We start from the raw sequence: 19,631 nt of genomic DNA on the forward strand, positions 1-19,631 counted from the left end.
TGTGGAAAATTCTTACTTAGGATTCTTACTATTAACTGCAGGAAGTCGGTACATTCAATTGGCAATTATTAAGGACAGCCCTTCATCAGTGGTTGCTGCTACCAAACCCTTTGCTTCCCATTAATGAACTCCACCTAGTGCTATTTACCTGATTTTCTTATTATCCAAAAGCACTGTGTGGTTCTCTAAGATGCTTTCTCTAATCTAAACACTCTTGATCCGCATTACTTCAGAAGAGAAGCAAGTATGTGGCGCTGCTGTGATGATCAGAGAGATATTTTAAGCAACTTTTGGCATGGAAAGTTATTTCTGGATTCAAATCTGAGCTGAAAGGAATATGCCATCGCAGAAATGAGGGCTCTGTGACACCTTCCTGTGCTACAGCATAAAATATCTTCTCTAAAGCTGCAGGGGGACATTAACATCGATTTATTCTCTGCCCAACACTGTGAACGTTACCTTTGCAAATAGCTATTTTCCTAAAGATAATAATGATGTTTTGTATCTAAAATCTTTTCTGCTTCCTTCATTACATCTGGGCTTATTTCAAAAGGGTCATCCTCTACACCTTGAACAACGTTGTATGTACAAAAGTACAAAATAAAGGAATGTTGAAGGAACCGGCACCAGATCTGACATTTGACCCGTTAAGCCACGTTTTTGTTTTTACTAAAAATGGATGGATAACATATACGTAGACTGCCTGGAGGAAGGTTCAACCTCTAAGAAAGTCTCATGACAGCACACACCTCAGCTATTTGGGCTGCGTGTTCTCTCCGCCCTCAACGGAAAGCAGGGATGTTTCTCTGTGATTTGGCATGAATTCCCGAGACTAACACCGCAGCGTGCCTGCCTCCTGCCTGTGGATACAAGGTTCCATCGCAGAGCGCCAAGGGCTTAACAATAGTTAATCTCTTAAAAGAAGCAGGTGGCCCTCAGCACTACTACTTCTATTATTGTCTAAGTTCCCCTCCAGTCTCTGCCAATTGCTCACCTGTCAAATTTGGCAGAAGCCCAGAGTTCGACTGACTTTGTTCTTATTCCCCTAGAATTCTTTTCTATGTCCATCTTTTAAGTGTTTTTTTTAATGGCCAGTGTCAAAAAATTGTTTGAATGTAGCGTCGAATTTGAAAAGCATATGTCTCATGGCTTTTCTTTTTTTACTAGAACAACCTCCACTCAGTGCCTGTATCTGCTGTCTTTCAGGTACTATTTAAAAGCTAGCACAAGAGGCAGGCCAGTGTCAACTCTGAATTTGCATAGATCCACCTTCTGATGTATTTTTATTTACATGTAAAGCAAAAACCACGCACTGGCCATGCCATATACAACCCTTGGTTTTGTTTTTCTTTTGAGTTGATAAGGTCTTCTGATGAAAACATATGTTCAATTTCACATTTTAAGGAATTGTCTATTTGTGTGATTCTTCTAAAAAATACATATTTCAAAAATAGTTGATATGAACTTGCTTCATCCAACATTCCTTGACTATCATAAAGAGTGGTAAAATGGGTATTTAGTCTTTCTGCTTCAGCTCTTGGTTATAAACCCTACCTAAATATCTACAATCACAATCCATAGCTTTCTTCCAGAGCTTATTATAAACCAGCAGCACAACATGGACTATAATTTTCCACAAGAAAAATGCACTGTAGGAGGCACACCTAGTTTTCATTTAACTTCAAAAACATCAGTAAATTACCCAAGACCCTGAAGAAATTGATTCACTGTTTTGCAGGGAAGTAGAAATCGAATGGATCATTTCATATGCATGCATTTATTCCACTGATATCTAAAAAGCCTTTGGAACGGCAGAACCAAGTAAAAGGAGGGAGATTTTGGCTAAAGCATGTGAATTGTACTGCTAACCACCCTAGATCTGATGTGAAACCAGGTCCTTGGGTTCTCAAAACGGTAGAAATTGACAAGTGGCCAACTAGGAGTTCCAGGCCAAGGCTTTTATCGGGGCTTATGCTGGAATACAAGAAAGACAGCAAAAGGAAAGAGTCCTTCAGGCTGGTTCTCTGGCCCAGGACAAGGTCGGGGAGAGCTTTAGAGAGGCCTAGGCTGAAAAAGGAGGACGTTTAAGCATGTAGAGGTGGGGATTTATTGGCATTTGCACACTTAAAGGTCATGTTTCTTCATGCATCCCATGTCTAATTAGCATATTAAATCTTCACCCCTGGGCATGAATTTTAACGTTATAGTAAGGGAGAAAAATCAATGAAAGGTCAGTGTTGGTGTACATCTTGGTTCAGACTTCCCCAGTCTTTGAGTCCTTCCTTTTGGTAAATTTCCTGCCTTTGCATTGCTGCAAAATACTACTACTCAAGGCTTAAGGGGTATAGAGTTTCAGCTCTCAGGGAACACTGGATTTTGCAGTCCCTGCTCTATCTCAAATCCATTTTAGAAAACAATGTCTTGAGAGGGTAGTAGTAAACGATTATATGTATACTTCCTTACTTATATGGTTTGTGTATTTACTGTTAACCTGTTTTTTTCTTTGGTAGTGCACGTTTTTATTTTTTTTTATTTATTTATTTTTTTCTTTTTTTTTTCAACGTTTTATTTATTTTTGGGACAGAGAGAGACAGAGCATGAACGGGGGAAGGGCAGAGAGAGAGGGAGACACAGAATCGGAAACAGGCTCTAGGCTCTGAGCCATCAGCCCAGAGCCTGACGCGGGGCTCGAACTCACGGACCGCGAGATCGTGACCTGGCTGAAGTCGGACGTTTAACCGACTGCGCAACCCAGGCGCCCCAGTTAGTGCACGTTTTTAAAGACATTCCTGTGAAAAATTGCACACAAAATATAGAGAGAATTCAATTTGGTAATAATCAATTTGAGATATTTTCTGGCTGGTGATCAATATGTGGCACCTTGACCCCTATTTTTTTAGATTCAAAATTAAGAGACCGGCTCTCATTCTTGCGCAGAATTTGAAAAACTGCCTAGCATCAAGTATGTATCCAATAAATGTTTCCAATGCATTCTAAATGCCACACGAAGTAATTGCCACTGGAAAGCTTTTCAAATTGTATGTGGCACAGAGAAAATAAAGACGTATGTGCTAAGGTCTGAATAAATAACAATAGATATTTCTTTAAGTTTAAAATCTATGTGTAGGCAAGTAAAAGAAATATATTGATAAACTAATCTTGTTCTTATTGTAATGCTATAGATAAATTTGAACCATCACTTCCCCCTCCCTGGTCTCATTTGTCTTTCTCCCTATACTTCCTCATTTCACACTCCCTAGGAGTACATCATACATTTTGTTTTTCCTTCTATGTTTTTGAAATTTTACTGTATATACAGATATATAATATAAACTCTGTATCACGTACTATAGCATGAGTGCGGACTGGAGTGTGTGTAAATGATATAAACAAAGGAAACATTCTGCAACTTGTTCCTTGCACTCAAGTGATGTTTATAAAAATGTGTCCACATCCATACATTTAGATTCTATCCATTCATTTCTCTGCTGTATAGTATTTCCTGAATTAGTCACTCTCTTTCTGGTAAGACATACGGATAGCTTCCTATTTACTTCTCTTACAAAAAATACTTCAGTGAAAATAATTTCATGTGCTGTCTTGAATACATTGTGCCAGAGATTTATATACCTAGTAAAGAATTGTAGGGTCATGTGGTATATACATTTCATAGATATTACCAAAAGATAATGACCAAACTTATAGTCCTACCAGCTGTATCCTTCATATTTACCAACAATTAATAATGTCCATCTTTTTAATTTTATTCAATATATTGGTTCTAAAATAATATCTTTTTATTGTCAATGATTGTGTTTTTTACTCTGGTATTATTAGTAGAATGATTTTTTTCTTTTACATGTTTTCTAAATTGTCTTTAGTGACCATATACTTATTATGGATAATATGTAACTTATTTTATAATATGTTTTTATTTTTAAGTTTATTTATTTATTATTTGAGAGAGAAAGTGAGAGAGCATGAATGAAGGAGGAACAGAAAGAGAGAGTGAGAGAGAGAATACCAAGTGGGCTTTGCATTGTCAGTTCAGAGCCCAACACAAGGCTCGATCCCATGAACCAAGAGATCCTGACCTGAACTGAAATCAAGAGTCAGATGCTTAACTGAACTGACTGAGCCACCAAGGGAGCCTTATAAATCTTCTTTTTTATCTTTTTCCTCTCAATTCAATAAGTATGCATTTTAGCATTGTGTTAATTATTATAGACATAGAAATAAAATATTTTTTATGAAAGATACAGTTCTTGCCATCAGAGTTTACAGTCTAATTAGGCTAACAGAGATATAACAAACTGCATCATTGTTTGGTAGTCACAAAATAAAAATGTATGAGAATATAGAAGTCGCAGAGGATTAGGACTTATTAGCATCAAGGGAGGCAATTCCAGAGAAGTTCTTCTGGAGACGTAATGGAAGAGCTCATATTAATTTTTCTTTCAGGATACTGTAGGCTCCAACTTAGGATCTAGGATAACAGAACTGGTTAAAACAGTAATATGCAAATAGAAAATGTGGAATAATGGTAGAATCATCTGAAAATGAATGAACACTAACTAGTCATTACAAGAAAACAGGGTTAGAGTAAACTGGTAGAGGCAGGTTGACTCAGAATGCCCCCCCTTCAAGGCCTCACAAATATCCATTATATCAAGGTTTATGGCAAAGTTTCTGGGCCCATGATGTAGAACCAGAACAGAGTGGGAAGAAGAAGCTGATCATGACACCCTGTTACAAGTTCCCCATGCTCGTGATCGGGAAATCACAATGAACATGATTGTATGCCCTCCTGGCAATGAGAGATGATAACCCCATGACGCTATGGATGAACCAATTCTTTCTGGTTCACCAAGCACTTTCAAGTTATTACTTCATTTATCCTTCTCTATGCTCAATTAATGAGGGAGAGGAGTCTCAGAAAAACTTTAATTGTGCAAAATTATGGAATTAAGATATAATTCAATTGAAATGAAAACCACAGGACCTTGAACTCTAAAATCAACCTTCACAGAAGTCATTTTCTCTCTTATAGAACTTAAATCTAGATACAGATATTTGCCCATAAGTTATCCAGATAGATAGATGAGTAGACACCACCTCTCCTGCATGCACAACAACAACAACAACAACACACACACACACACACACACACACACACACACACACACGTAAGGGATTCTTGAGTCTTCATTCTTCTATGGTGAGCTTTTTGAGAGATATAAGAATGCACATATTCAGTGGTACCCCTCTACACATATTGTTCTTTCCCTTAAATTTTGTATTATTTTCTACTCTTTGGAACCTGTGGGCGTATAACTAGAGCTTAGAGTTGAAAATGCACTTAATAACGTTGATGATTGACTAAAAGCATTTCAGCCAGCATAGACTTATAGTCAAATTAACAAAGGTTATTTGAGAGAAAAAATGTCATTTTCCCTTTTTCCTGTAAGGAAAAGTGATTTAATGCTGCATCCTGACAAGGATTTTTATCCATGTATCCAGTCAACAAATATTTGTTGAGCACTTACTATGTACCAGTCAGGGTTAAGTATTCTACCTAAATTAATCTCACACTGATTATAATAACAGCCCTATGATATTGATATTATTAATTCTATTTTAAGATAATTAAATTAGAAGTAATACTAAGTAATTTAATCAAGCTTACATATTTTTTAAGGTAAGGGGTATAACTAACCTCAGAGCTTATTTCCAATCCATGACGCTATACTGTAAATATGTTTTGTTATATTTCAACAATATTTTTCAGGCTCCTGAACTTGAAAAGCAGTAATTCTCTAAAGAATAACAAAGATGTTCAAATATCTATGTTTCCAAAACATAAAATTCTAAATGATCTCATTAATGAATAATTACTAATTTTAAGTAGTCTTTAAAAACATAATGCTAGAGGCATTCACATACACTTATGAAGAAATGACTTTGTATGCACAATAATGTGTTAGTCAAGGGATTGCATTATTTTATATTTTTCAGAGAAAGTCAAAGCAATTGTGATTTCATATGAGAAATATAGCAATACTCACATTGGAATGTGGTATAACTATTACATTGTGTCTATTTCCATGAAATCAATCCAGCTTATATATGATGAAATGGAAATATGTTGTAAAACTTTGTACATTTACCTCCTACAATGGTTACAATGGTATTTACTCACCATTTTGGTTCATTTGAAATGTTCTACATATGCAGCTTACAATTTTCACATTGAACACCATATATAAAGCCACTGGTTGTTGTAAAAGGTCACCTTTCTAATTGGTGTAATAAAGCCCAGCTGGTAAGGCAATCTCTAAAATAACTTGGGGCTAACACAGCCGTGGCAGCAGAGTGAAGAATGTACTTGGTAAGAAGGAAGTGATTTTAACCATATGTCCTTTATTTCACATATTTGTAACGGCCAGTCACCAATATCTAATTTTCTTTAAGGTAAAGCATCTTTGAATGTTCAAGTGATTTGTACTGCAACCTGTGTCCTCATGCTAATCATAAAAGGATAGACCTATCATGATGAATATAGAAAGGGAAGTAATTGATTCTTTGGTCTGAATTTTCCTCTCCGTTAATAGATTTCCCCTTTAGCAACAACAAGGCAAAATAATAAGGAAGCATACAAGATAACTTAAGTATAGCTAGCATTGGGACTGCCAGTCACTGAAAGCTTATCTAGCATTTCCAGCCCTCTTCATGAATTCTCCTCCTGCTTTGTGTTTAGAATAATAAAATCTTATAGTTCCATAAGTGTTAACTTCATCTTATAGAAAAATAATAAACATGAATTTGCTATGAGGCGTAATTCCCTATTTTGCTTCTTGACATTTAAGAAGAATTTTATAAGGATATCTATTCTGAGATAGATGTGTTGCCTACTTTTAAATTGTGACAACACTTAACAATTATAAATATAATTCAGTATCTATATCAAATACAATCTAGGACTTTTACTGCTATAATATTTTTTTAATGCCTCAAGGAATCCTGGTGATTTCCTCAAAAGTGTTTGGACAATATCAAAAATGCTCTAAAATAACAATACATTCATCTTATGCAAAAAAATGTTTTTTGTTTTTAAAGCTTTTCTTACTGCTCCAATGATACAGCCAAAATGAGTATGTGTATAAAAACATGGGAAATCTAAAAAAAGTGCAAACAAATATAAACTCAAATGGAGTAGTGAGAGCAATCCTTTAAGATTCCTCTCATTCGTTACATATTGGCTATCTTGTACTTGTGACCTTTTTAGGGTTCCTGGACCTAATTTGCTACAACCCCTGTTTGCCCTCCACACAGCTACCAAGCAATTCTTGGACACCAGCAAGGTGTCTGGGAATTCAACTCAATTCTGACACTATCTTACCAGAGATAGCAACAGACTCCACAAGTTAAAGGTTCAGTCCTACAACAATGTCTGCCCCTCCCCCCTTCAAATGCCAGTGGAAAGCCCGAGGCTTTCTCTGCTTATGACTGACTGGCTAGAGTAGAGGGTCCAATGACCCCCTTGTTAGGTTCCACTAATTTGCTAGGGCAATTCACAGGACTCAAGGAAACACTCAATTTATTAAAGGATATGATAAAGAATACGAATCAATAGCCAGATGAAGAGATGTATTGAGCACGGTCCCAAAGGAGCTTCTGTTCTTATGGAGCTTGGGGCCTAGCTGGGTGGCCTGTGGAAGAGTTCTGATTTTCTAAGCATGGAAGCTTTCCAAAAACAAAAACAACAAACAAACAAACAAACAAACAAACAAACAAACAGGACCAAAAAGTTCTCCTCTTATGTTTTCATGGAGGCTTCATTACATGGTCATGACTGACAGTGATTGGCCATTGGCTAATTCAACCTCTAGCCCCTCTTCCTTTCCCAGAGGTTGGAATGGGACTCAAAGTTACAACCTTTTCATCATTTGGTTGAACCTCCTAGCAACTAGCCCTTGAGTGGGGTCCAAAAGTCACCTTCGTTAATAACAAGACACCTATTTCACCTTTATGGCTCCAAAATGTTTTCAGGAACTGTGGATAAAAATGAGATACACCTTAGAAATAGATTGTGGTAATCTGAAGACTAAATATGTGTTGCTTATAAATCAATATACTGTAGTGGCAACTTACGCGAAGCTACATGCTGCACCATTTCACAAATAATGAATGTGAAAGAAGTCCAGCTCACTGTATTATTGGCATTAAAAGTAGACACTCAAAGATTAATTTCCAAGATATCTGTTATTTATTCCTCTCTTAATCAAAATTAAGTATTATTTCATTTACTAAACAAGTGGTATATCTATTCCAATTTATCTTTCACATCTACTGTATTTTTTAACAGAGAGAATGCTGACACAAAAGTAGATAGGCTATGTTTTCACAATATCTGTATTAATGGAGCACAGCAGTAATTATAGACACATAGTGAAGAGAGAGAGAAATGTTAATAAATGTTAATTTTGCTTTTATCTGGGTATTAAAATTTTAGTGATTTCTTTACATTCATCTTTGAACTTTTAAAACAATTTTTGTAATTAAAATGTAACTTAAAAGGTAATAATTCCTTTTAAAATTATATTCTAACATTTCCCTGATACATCAAGGCCCCCCTGGTGATAGCTTCTGAATGTTACAGCAATAGTAGTGGGACATTTCAAATAGTGATTTTCTTCATGGAAGAGCTCATATAACATGTTACTGTTTAGTTAAATACAAACAGAAAGTACGTTTAAGCATAAGTGATGGGGATTAAGGAGTGCACTTGTGGTGATGAGCACCAGGTGATGTATGGAAGTGTTGAGTCATTCTATTGTACACCTGAAACTATTATGTTGTATGTTAACTAACTGGAATTTAAATAAAAACTTTTTTAAAAGACTTGTAGCATATACTTAGGTGAATGACAAACAGAGAGCACTATTCTAGATGAAACTGGAATGTATTATTCCAGCTATTGTAGCCATTTACAGACATAATATTTTATGAATCTGCAAGTAATACCTTACGTTAAGTTATAAGACTTACATCTACAATGAATATCTATGTAAGAGTGATTTGAAATCCATCTGTAAAATATTCTGGAATGCTGTAAAAACAGATTTATGCTCTGTATTTCTTGGCAAGCAGGGTAAGCTCAGGCAAGAATGTGCAGGAGGCAGCTGATCTTTCCTCAACCCAGTTTTCCTTTATACTCATGCAGTCATACTGCCTCCCACATAGTCATAGACTTTTCCATTGAATGACTAAAATCTTCATTTGTATATATCACATCCAAGTGTGCGTTCATAATGTGACCATAGAAGACTGTGTTGTGATATGTTGTAGAATTATGAATTTAAGAGTCTTGGTATCCTTACAAATATTTTCACAGTGTTAGGCTGTAGGATGATAACTAGCATTTCTTCACCACAAACAAATTACAGAATAATCTTGGAAATTTTTCTACGAAGAAAATTAATGGCAGAGAACTCACCTACACAGGCCCTGGATTGCACATCACAGAATGGAGTATTCTACGAAGTGGGGGTGGGAGGCACGCCTCGTCTTCATTTACCATGAGCTGCCTTCCTAAGTTTTCTCTTGCCTACTACCCCTTCCTTCCACCTACATAAGACCCAAGGAAAGCTCATCTACTTTCAAGAAGTGTGATATATCATTTTGTCTCTGTAACATTTCTTTAAAATAATATTTCTGTGCTCTTTTAATTTTTCTGAAGGTGAAAAAAACATAAACAAAAATGTGCCTTGTTTTATTTGAAAATTTTACACTTTTAAATTTCATGCTATTAACTGGAATAGAAATAGCAAAGGGCTTAGAAAGGGTAAAGCAATTCTAACTCTAGTTCTGAAAACTTCCATTTCCAGAATTATGCAATTCCCAAATCAGTATTACAGTTAAAATGCTATTGCATTTTTCATGGATATAATCATTTATGGAAATTAGAAGAATCTAAATCAACAGATCTGATGACATGTCCAAACAAATGTTCTGGAATATATTCTAACAGTACCCATACTATAGCTTATAAAACAATGATAGAATGTGTAAGAGAAGGTACATAAAGGAAGAAAATGAGAAAGAAAAGGGAGTGTACTATATTCAACCTTTTGTAACAAATGCCAGAGGCATGAACTTGTTGACACATGAGAAATTTCCTCCCTGACTGCTACATTTATGCTGGGGAATTATGATAGTCAGAATCTGATGGTTTCATTGATTTTACAAGTAGCGCTGACAATAATATGTATTTAATCATCGTCATGATTAAAGTTGGGCAGTGTAGAGTAACAGAGAGATCACTGACTTCAGAGTCAAAGAGCCCTGCATTCAAAACCGAGCTCTCTGATTGCTTTAGAACATTAAATTTTCTGACTCTCAATCTCACCCTCCATAAAATATGAATAATAAGGATTTCTCAGTTATCTGTTTTTAAAATAATGTTTGTGAAATGCTTACCTCTATACTTAGTACAAGAAAACAAGAATCTAGAACTACCATTGTGGTTGTCTTGTTGACTATACACGTGACTCTCATTATCCATGGTAGTTATGCTGTATAAGGTCACTGTAAGCACTGCATTAGTAAATACTGATTATTGCACCACAGAGCAATAAGGGGATAGATTTCTGTGAGCTTTGCTCACACTTTTGCCAACCAAAATGCCATTTGCATCATACAGATTCATTTGCCAACATCCCTGTAAAATAACCTCATCTCATCAATATTGAAAAAAATGCCCTTTCACATACACCTTTTACTATATAGCACCTAGCAGGGAAAGTCTACCTTCATTTTTAACGGATTCCAAATTTGTAAATTTTCCTACTCATGAAAATTTGTTCATAACTCACAAATCAATAATCTCAGTGCATTTGTGGTCATTTGAGGACATACTGAGGGACAAAAAACTTGAGTCACCCAGTGTGCATGTTCTCAGCTGAAGTGGAATGAGATGATGCTGCGCCTTCTTGTTTCAGCTCTCATACTGTAAACAATCATCCTTTTTGCTTTATTTAGTGTTGTTTTTTGCATTTTTATGGTTTTTTTTTTTTTTTAGTGATTTTGCTATTTATGAAGGCCTCCAGGCATAGTGCTGAAGTGCTAACCAGTGACAAGACCATAATGTGCCTTATAGAGGAAATACATGTGTTAGAGTTTCCTTTTCATTGAATGTTTCTGGCTCCTCTATGCATGTACCTTATATGGTTCAATCAGAAACCTGAAAAAAACCCATATAACTTCATTCTGGTACTGGAAATTTATATGAAATTTGAATTCATTCACCTGTTCACAACATCTGAGGTAAATGCTATTTCCTCCATTTGACAGAAGAAAATAAGAATTTGAACTGATATTCACCCTACTTCTTGTAAAAATTACTTTCCATTTATTAACCTAAATGACTATGCTTCATTAAATTTGCCTACAGCCAGCCAAGACTTCAAATGTTTGATGTATGTTAGCTTGTAAGAGACTGTTGTAAACAATTCATTCAACTTCCTGCCCTGATCAAGATTTTGTTTCTGTATCTTCATGATATTTCTCTTTGTTACTTGAACATCTAACATTGAGAAGAAATATTCTTCCCTAAAAGGAAATCCGTTCCATTTTTAAATCACTTACATATTTATAAAGCCAAATCAAGAATTAACTGAAACATTTTTAATGCCAAACATTGATCTCAATTTAATTTTTACAGAGAAAATACAACCTTGCTCTTTTTACCTTTCACATGGTAGAAGCTTCCAGATGCTTTCCTATCTTATTCCAACACTGTATCAATTACTAAATATAAAAATGGAACGGAACTTGATGATTTTGATGAATTTCACAAATACACTTATCTTAATTGCTGCAACTACCATTGGGTCAATATTATAAATCAGGTTTCAGTAATGAGTTATTTTTCTAGTGAAAATAATTTCAACAAGATTATTTTCCTCTTTTTCTTACAAAAATCAATCTATAATACAAGATTATGCATGAATTAAAATTTGAGTCTACAAAGGAGCATTAAAAATACTTGACCACATAATAACTTGGAAACAAGAGAAAGAAAGAGAGAAAGAAAGAGAGAGGAAATAAGGAAAAGAAAGAAAGAAAGAAAGAAAGAAAGAAAGAAAGAAAGAAAGAAAGAAAGAAAGAAAGAAAAGGAATGATAGGAAAGGAAAGGAGAGAATATAAAAAGAAAGAAAAAAGGAAATAAGGACGGGAAGGAGGAAGGGAAGGAAGAAGGGAGTGTGAGGGAGGGAGAAAGGGAAGGAAGAAGGGAGAAAGAAAATCTAAAAGGTATACTAAAAGGTGAGAAAATTATGCAATATATTCTATAATGGTGAGTAATCATAAAATATAAGTACTATAATACATAAATACTTCTTCCATGCCAATAAAAAGATAGAAAAATGGTCAAAGGATATGAGGTAAGCAGCCTCTGAAATGGTTCCCAATGATTCCACCTTCTGTTTTTCATGCCTTTGTGTAATTTTCTCCCCTTTAGTATGAACTATACATAATGATACCCTCCTAATGAATAAAATATAGCAAAAGTGAGGGATGTCACTTCCAAAATAGTTTAGAAAGACAGTAGCTTCCACCCTGGGTATTTTCACTCTCTAACTCACTTGCTTTTTAGGAATCCAGCTACCATGTCATGAGGCAACTCTGGGGATGCATGCATGGAAAGGAACTGCGTGAGGCTGGATAACAGCTACATGCATGAGCTGGGGAGCAGATCCCAGTTAAGTCTTCAGATCATACTTCATGAAAACTTGACTGTAGCCTGAGACATCTTGAACTGAAGCACCCATATAAACTGTACCTAGAATTTCAATCCATAGCCATTCTAAGATAATAAAGGTCTGCTTTTTGGCTGCTAAATTTGGGACTAACTGACTACACAGCAGTAGACAACTAACACAGGATATAAAAGCAGAGATTTACCCCCCAAAATATAAGTCACCAATAATCTATGAGCAACGTTCAACATCACTAGGAATCTCATAAAAACAAATGAAGTCATCACTAACCACGTTTTTACCTCAAATTGAATAGATAAAAGAATTGAAAATTTTTATTTAATGGGTTCCTAAAAACTAGTGAGCATGTATGTTTATGTGTGTGTTTCCATGGGTGTGTTCTAAGGATATAAAAATTGAAAATTCTTTTTTTTAAGGGGAGGAGCCAAGATGGCAGAACAGCATGGAAGTTTTTGTGTGTCTTGCGTCCATTAAATACAGCCAGACCAACACTAAACCATCCTGCACAACTAGAAAACTGATCTGAGGATTAACACAACAATCTGTACAACCTGAACCACAGAATTCAGCAGGTACATGGCACAGAGAGGTGAACTGGGGGAGAGGGAAGTGTGAAAGGCAGGGAACCGCTTTTGCATATGGAGAGAGGATGGAGATGGGGAGAATACAGGAAAAACACCCCCCCAAAAGCAGCTGGCGAGAAAGTGGAAAATTGGAAACAGCCACAGGGATTGAACTAAAAAGGGAGAAAGGAGAAAGGAGAGGACTTAAATTCCATTAAGACTATAAACAGGGGGAGTGCAGAGTCTGAAACTCCACAGCTCAATACCTGGTGATGCTCTGGTGGGAAGGGCGAATCCCCAGGAGCAGAGTGGAGTCCAGGGTTCTTCAGGCCACATGGGAGAGGCGGTTCCCCTTCTGGAAGAACACCTGGTAGAGGTTGTATGAGTCCCCCAAAGGCCCCAGTGGACCCAGTAGAACAACCACATTTGCTGGTGCTGGAACAACGTTATTAAGGATGAAACCTGGTGCCAGATGTCTGTTGTGATTTTCCATAATCCCTGAGGCGCTGCTGCTACACTATCTCGCAAACTTTTTCTGGGGCGGGCTGGCACCCGGCCACAGTCTTTGGGCATCAGCAGTAGCACAGTCCTGCAAACATTCCTGGGTGCAGCCGGCACCTGGCCATTGCTCAGTGCAACCCTCCCGCAGAGGGGCAGATCAGGTCAAAGCCACAGTTCCTCAGAAGTAAGGGGTCAGGAAAGGCATCTAAGACAACACTCAGGAGGGAGGTGCTGTCTGGGGCTTGGTCATGGACTGTGCAAAAGCAGGGAGTGGACCGAAGCTGAAGACAAAGGACGGGTGCATGATTGCTGATCACGGAGAGCAGAGTTCCGATACTAGACACTGGGTAGCTGGGTGACGCCATTTTCACCGCTCCCACACATGCGCATACACTCCTACAAGCATCACAACAATCTACCCCAGTGAGCTAAACAGTGCCATCTAGTGGAGAATGGAGCCGTTACACTAAATCCTGCCCAACTGGGCCAATCTCACTCCGCAGGAATACAAGTCTCTCCTACTGATTAGTTTAGGGACTATAAAGTGCTTCATACTTTGACTTATAGGGGAAAACGAAATAATTTCAGTCGTATTTCAGTCTGTTCACTGGTCCATCTATTCGGTTTTCTTTCTTTTTTCTTTTCTTTTTCTTTTTTCTCTGTTTCTTTTCTTTCTCTTGAATACAGAAAGAGAAAAAATTCATTTTTATTTTCAATTTTTAATAAAATATTTTTAATAAAATATTTTTAATTTTTTCTACTATATTTTTTACTTTTGTGTAAATTTTTTCAAATTCTATTTTACTTCCATCATTTCATTTTAGTCTCCTTCAGTGTATTCATTTTTCAAATTTTCAAATGATTTCCTTTTTTCCCCTTTTTTATCTAATCTGTCAAACCATTTTAAACACCCAGACCAAAACACAACTAGGATCTAGCATCATTTGTTCAATTTGTGTGTGTGTGTGTTTAATTTTTTAATTTTAATATTTTTTTAATTTTATTTTTTTAATTTTAATTTTCCTACCTCATTAATTCCTTTTCCTCCTCCAAAATTACAAAACTAAGGAATTCACCCCAAAAGAAAGAGTACAAAGAAATGACAGCCAGGGATTTAACCAACACAGATTCAAGCAAGATGTCTGAAATAGAATTTAGAATCACGATAATAAGAATACTAGCTGGAGTCAAAAATAGATTAGAATGCCTTTCTGTGGAGATAAAAGAAGTAAAAGCTAGTTGAGATGAAATAAAAAATGCTATAACTGAGCTGCCTTCTCAAATGGATGCCATGGTGGCAAGGATGGATGAGGCAGAACAGAGAATCAGTGACATAAAGGACAGACTTATGGACAATAATGAAACAGAAAAAAAAGAGGGAGATGACAGCAAAAGAGCACAATTTAAGAATTAGAGAAATCAGTGACTCATTAAAAAGGAAAACATCAGAATCATAGGGGTCCCAGAAGAAGAAGAGAGAGAAATAGGGGTAGAAGGGTTATGTGAGCAAATCATAGCAGAAAACCTTCCTAATCTGGGGAAAGACACAGACATCAAAATCAAGGAAGCACAGAGGACACCCATTAGAGTCAACAAAAACCGACCATCAACAAGACATATCATAGTCAAATTGACAAAATACTCAGGCAAGGAGAGGATCATAAAAGCAGCAAGGGAAATAAAAGGTCCTTAAACTACAAGTGAAGAGATCAGGTTTGCAGCAGACCTATCCACAGAAACTTGGCAGGTCAGAAAGGAGTGGCAGGATATATTCAATGTGCTGAATCAGAAAATATGCAGCCAAGAATTCTTTATCCAGCAAGACTGTCATTCAAAACAGAAGGAGAGATAAAACATTTCCCAGAGAAACAAAAAATGAAAGGAGTTTGTGGCCACTAAACCAGCCCTGCAAGAAATTTTAAGGGGGACTCTCTGAGGGGAGAAAAGATGAAAAAACAAACAAACAAATAAATAAAGACCAAAAGCAACAAAGACTAGAAAGGACCAGAGAACACCACCAGAAACTCCAACTCTACAAGCAACATAATGGCAATAAATTCATATCTTTCAGTGCTCACTCTAAATGTCAATGGACTCAATGCTCCAATCAAAAGACATAGGGTAACAGAATGGATAAGAAAACAAGATCCATCTATATGTTGTTTACAAGAGACCCACTTTAGACCTAAAGACACCTTCAGATTGAAAGTAAGGGGATGGAGAACCATCTATCATGCTAATGGTCAACAAAAGAAAGCTGGAGTAGCCATACTTATATCAGACAGTCTAGACTTTAAAATAAAGACTGCATCAAGAGAGGCAGAAGGGAATTATATCATAATCAAGGGGTCTATCCACCAAGAAGACCTAACAATTGTAAACATTTATGCACCAAATGTGAAAGTACCCAAATATATAAATCACTTAATCACAAACATAAAGAAACTCATTGATAGTAATATCATAATAGTAGGGGACTTCAACTCCCCACTCACAGCAATGGACAGTTCATCTAATCAAAAAATCGACAAGAAAACAATGGCTTTGAATGACACACTGGACCAGATGGACTTGACAGATATATTCAGAACGTTTCATCCTAAAGCAGCAGAATATACATTCTTCTCCAGTGCACATGGAACATTCTCCAGAATAGACCACATACTGGGACACAAATCAGCCCTCAGCAAGTACAAAAAGACTGAGATCATACCATGCATATATTCAGAAAACAATGCTATGAAACTTGAAATCAACCACAACAAAAAATTTGGAAAGGTAACAAATACTTGGAGACTAAAGAACATCCTACTAAACAAAGAATAGGCTAACGAAGAATTTACAGAGTAAATTAAAAAGTTCATGGAAACCAATGAAAATGATAACACCACAACCGGAAACCTCTGGGACGCAGCAAAGGCAGTCCTAAGAAGAAAGTATATAGCAATCCAGGCCTTCCTAAAGAAGGAAGAAAGATCTCAGATACACAACCTACCCTCACGCCTTAAAGAGCTGGAAAAAGAACAGCAAATAAAAACCAAAACCAACAGAAGACAGGAAATAATAACGATTAGAGCAGAAATTAATGCTATCAAAATAACAACAAAACAACAACAACAACAACAACAAAACAGTAGAAGAGATCAATGAAACCAGAACCTGGTTCTTTGAAAGAATTAACAAAATTGATAAACCACTAGCCAGTTTGATCAAAAAGAAAAAGGAAAGGACCCAAAGAAATAAAATCAAGAATGAAAGAGGAGAGATCACAACCAACACAGCAGAAATAAAAACAATAATAAGAGAATATTATGAGCAATTATATGCCAATAAAATGGGCAATCTGGAAGAAATGGACAAATTCCTAGAAATATATACACTACCAAAACTGAAACAGGAAGAAATAGAAAATTTAAACAGAGCCATAACCAGTAAAGAAATTGAATTAGTAATCAAAAATCTCCCAAAAACCAAGAGTCCAGGGCCAGATGGCTTTTGAGGGGAATTCTACCAAACATTTAAGGAAGAGTTAACACCTATTCTCTTAAAACTGTTCCAAAAAGTAGAAATGGAAGGAAAACCTCCAAACTCATTCTATGAAGCCGGCATTACCTTGATTCCAAAACCAGACAGAGACCCCACTAAAAAGGAGAACTATAGACCACTTTCCCTGATGAACATGGATGCAAAAATCCTCAACAAGATATTAGCCAACCAGATCCAACAATACATTAAAAAAAATTATTCACCACGACCAAGTGGGATTTATACCTGGGATGCAGGGCTGGTTCAATATCCACAAAACAATTAACATGATTCATCACATCAATAAAAGAAAGGACAAGAAACATATGATTCTCTCAATAGATGCATAGAAAGCATTTGACAAAAGACAGCATCCTTTCTTGATAAAAAACCCTCAAGAAAGTAGGGATAGAAGGATCATAACTCAAAATCATAAAAGCCATATACAAAAGACCCAATGCTAATATCATCCTAAATGGGGGGAAACTGAGAGCTTTCCCCCTAAGGTCAGGAACAAGACAGGGATGTCCACTCTCTCCACTGTTATTCAACATATTATTGGAAGTCTTAGCTTCTGCAATCAGACAACACAAAGAAATAAAAGGCATCCACATCGGCCAGGAGGAGGTCAAACTTTCACTCTTCGCAGATGACATGATAGTCTATATGGAAAACCCAAAAGATTCCACCAAAAAACTGCTAGAAGTGATTCATGAATTCAGCAAAATGGCAGTATATAAAATCAATGCACAGAAATTGGTTGCATTCCTATACACCAGCAATGAAGCAACAGAAAGAGAAATCAAGGAATCGATCCCATTTACAATTGCACCAAAAACCATAAAATACCTAGGAATAAATCCAACCAAAGAGGTGAAAAATCTATACACTGAAAACTATAGAAAGCTTATGACAAAGATTGAAGAAGACACCAAAAAAATGGAAAAAGATTCCATGATCCTGGATAGGAAGAACAAATATTGTTAAAATGTCGATACAACCAAAGCAATCTATGTGTTCAACGCAATCCCTATCAAAATAACACCAGCATTCTTCACAGAGCTACAGCAAATAATCCTAAAATTTATATGGAACCAGAAAAGACCCCAAATAGCCAAAGCAATCTTGAAAAAGGAAACTGAAGCAGGAGGCATCACAATCCCAGACTTCAAGCTATACTTCAAGGTTGTAATCATCAAGACAATATGGTACTGGCACAAGAACACACACTCAGATCAAAGGAACAGAATAGAAAACTCAGAAATGGACTCACAAACATATGGTCAACTAATCTTTGACAAAGCAGGAAAGAATATCCAATGGAATAAAGACAGTCTCTTCAGCAAGTGGTGGTGGGAAAACTGGACAGCGACATGCAGAAGAATGAACCTGTACCACTTTCTTACACCATACAGAAAAATAAACCCAAAATGGATGAAAGACCTAAATGTAAGACAGGAAGCCATCAAAATCCTCAAGGAGAAAGCAGGCAAAAACCTCTTTGATCTTGGCCGCAGCAACTTCTTACTCAACACGTCTCCAGAGGCAAGGGAAACAAAAGCAAAAATGAACTATTGGGACCTCATCAAAATAAAAACCTTCTGCACAGCAAAGGAAACAATCAGAAAAACTAAAAGGCAACCAACAGAATGGGAGAAGATATTTGCAAATGACATATCAGATAAAGGGTTAGCACCCAAAATCTATAAAAAAATTTATCAAATTCAACACCCAAAAAAATAAATAATCCCGTGAAGAAATCACAAAAGACATGAAAAGACACTTCTCCAAACAAGACATCCAGATGGCCAACTGACATATGAAAAAATGCTCAACATTACTCATCATCATGGAAATACAAATCAAAACCACAATGAAATACCACATAACACCTGTCAGAATGGCTAACATTAACAATTCACGCAACAACAGATGTTGGTGAGGATGTGGAGAAAGAGGCTCTATTCTGCACTGCTGGTGGCAATGCAAACTTGTGCAGCCACTCTGGAAAACAGTATGAAGGTTCCTCAAAAAACTAAAAATAGAACTACCCTATGACCCAGCAATTGCATCACTAGGCATTTATCCACGGGATAAAAGTGTGCTGTTTCAAAGGGACACAGGCACCCCAATGTTTATAGCAGCACTATCAACAATAGCCACAGTATGGAAAGAGCCCAAATGTCCATCGATGGATGCATGGATAAAGAAGATGTAATATATATATATATATATATATACACACACACACATACACACACAC

Source organism: Herpailurus yagouaroundi, unplaced genomic scaffold (assembly GCF_014898765.1).
Source record: "Herpailurus yagouaroundi ecotype Mexico unplaced genomic scaffold, PumYag 142, whole genome shotgun sequence".
Taxonomy (NCBI): domain Eukaryota; kingdom Metazoa; phylum Chordata; class Mammalia; order Carnivora; family Felidae; genus Herpailurus; species Herpailurus yagouaroundi.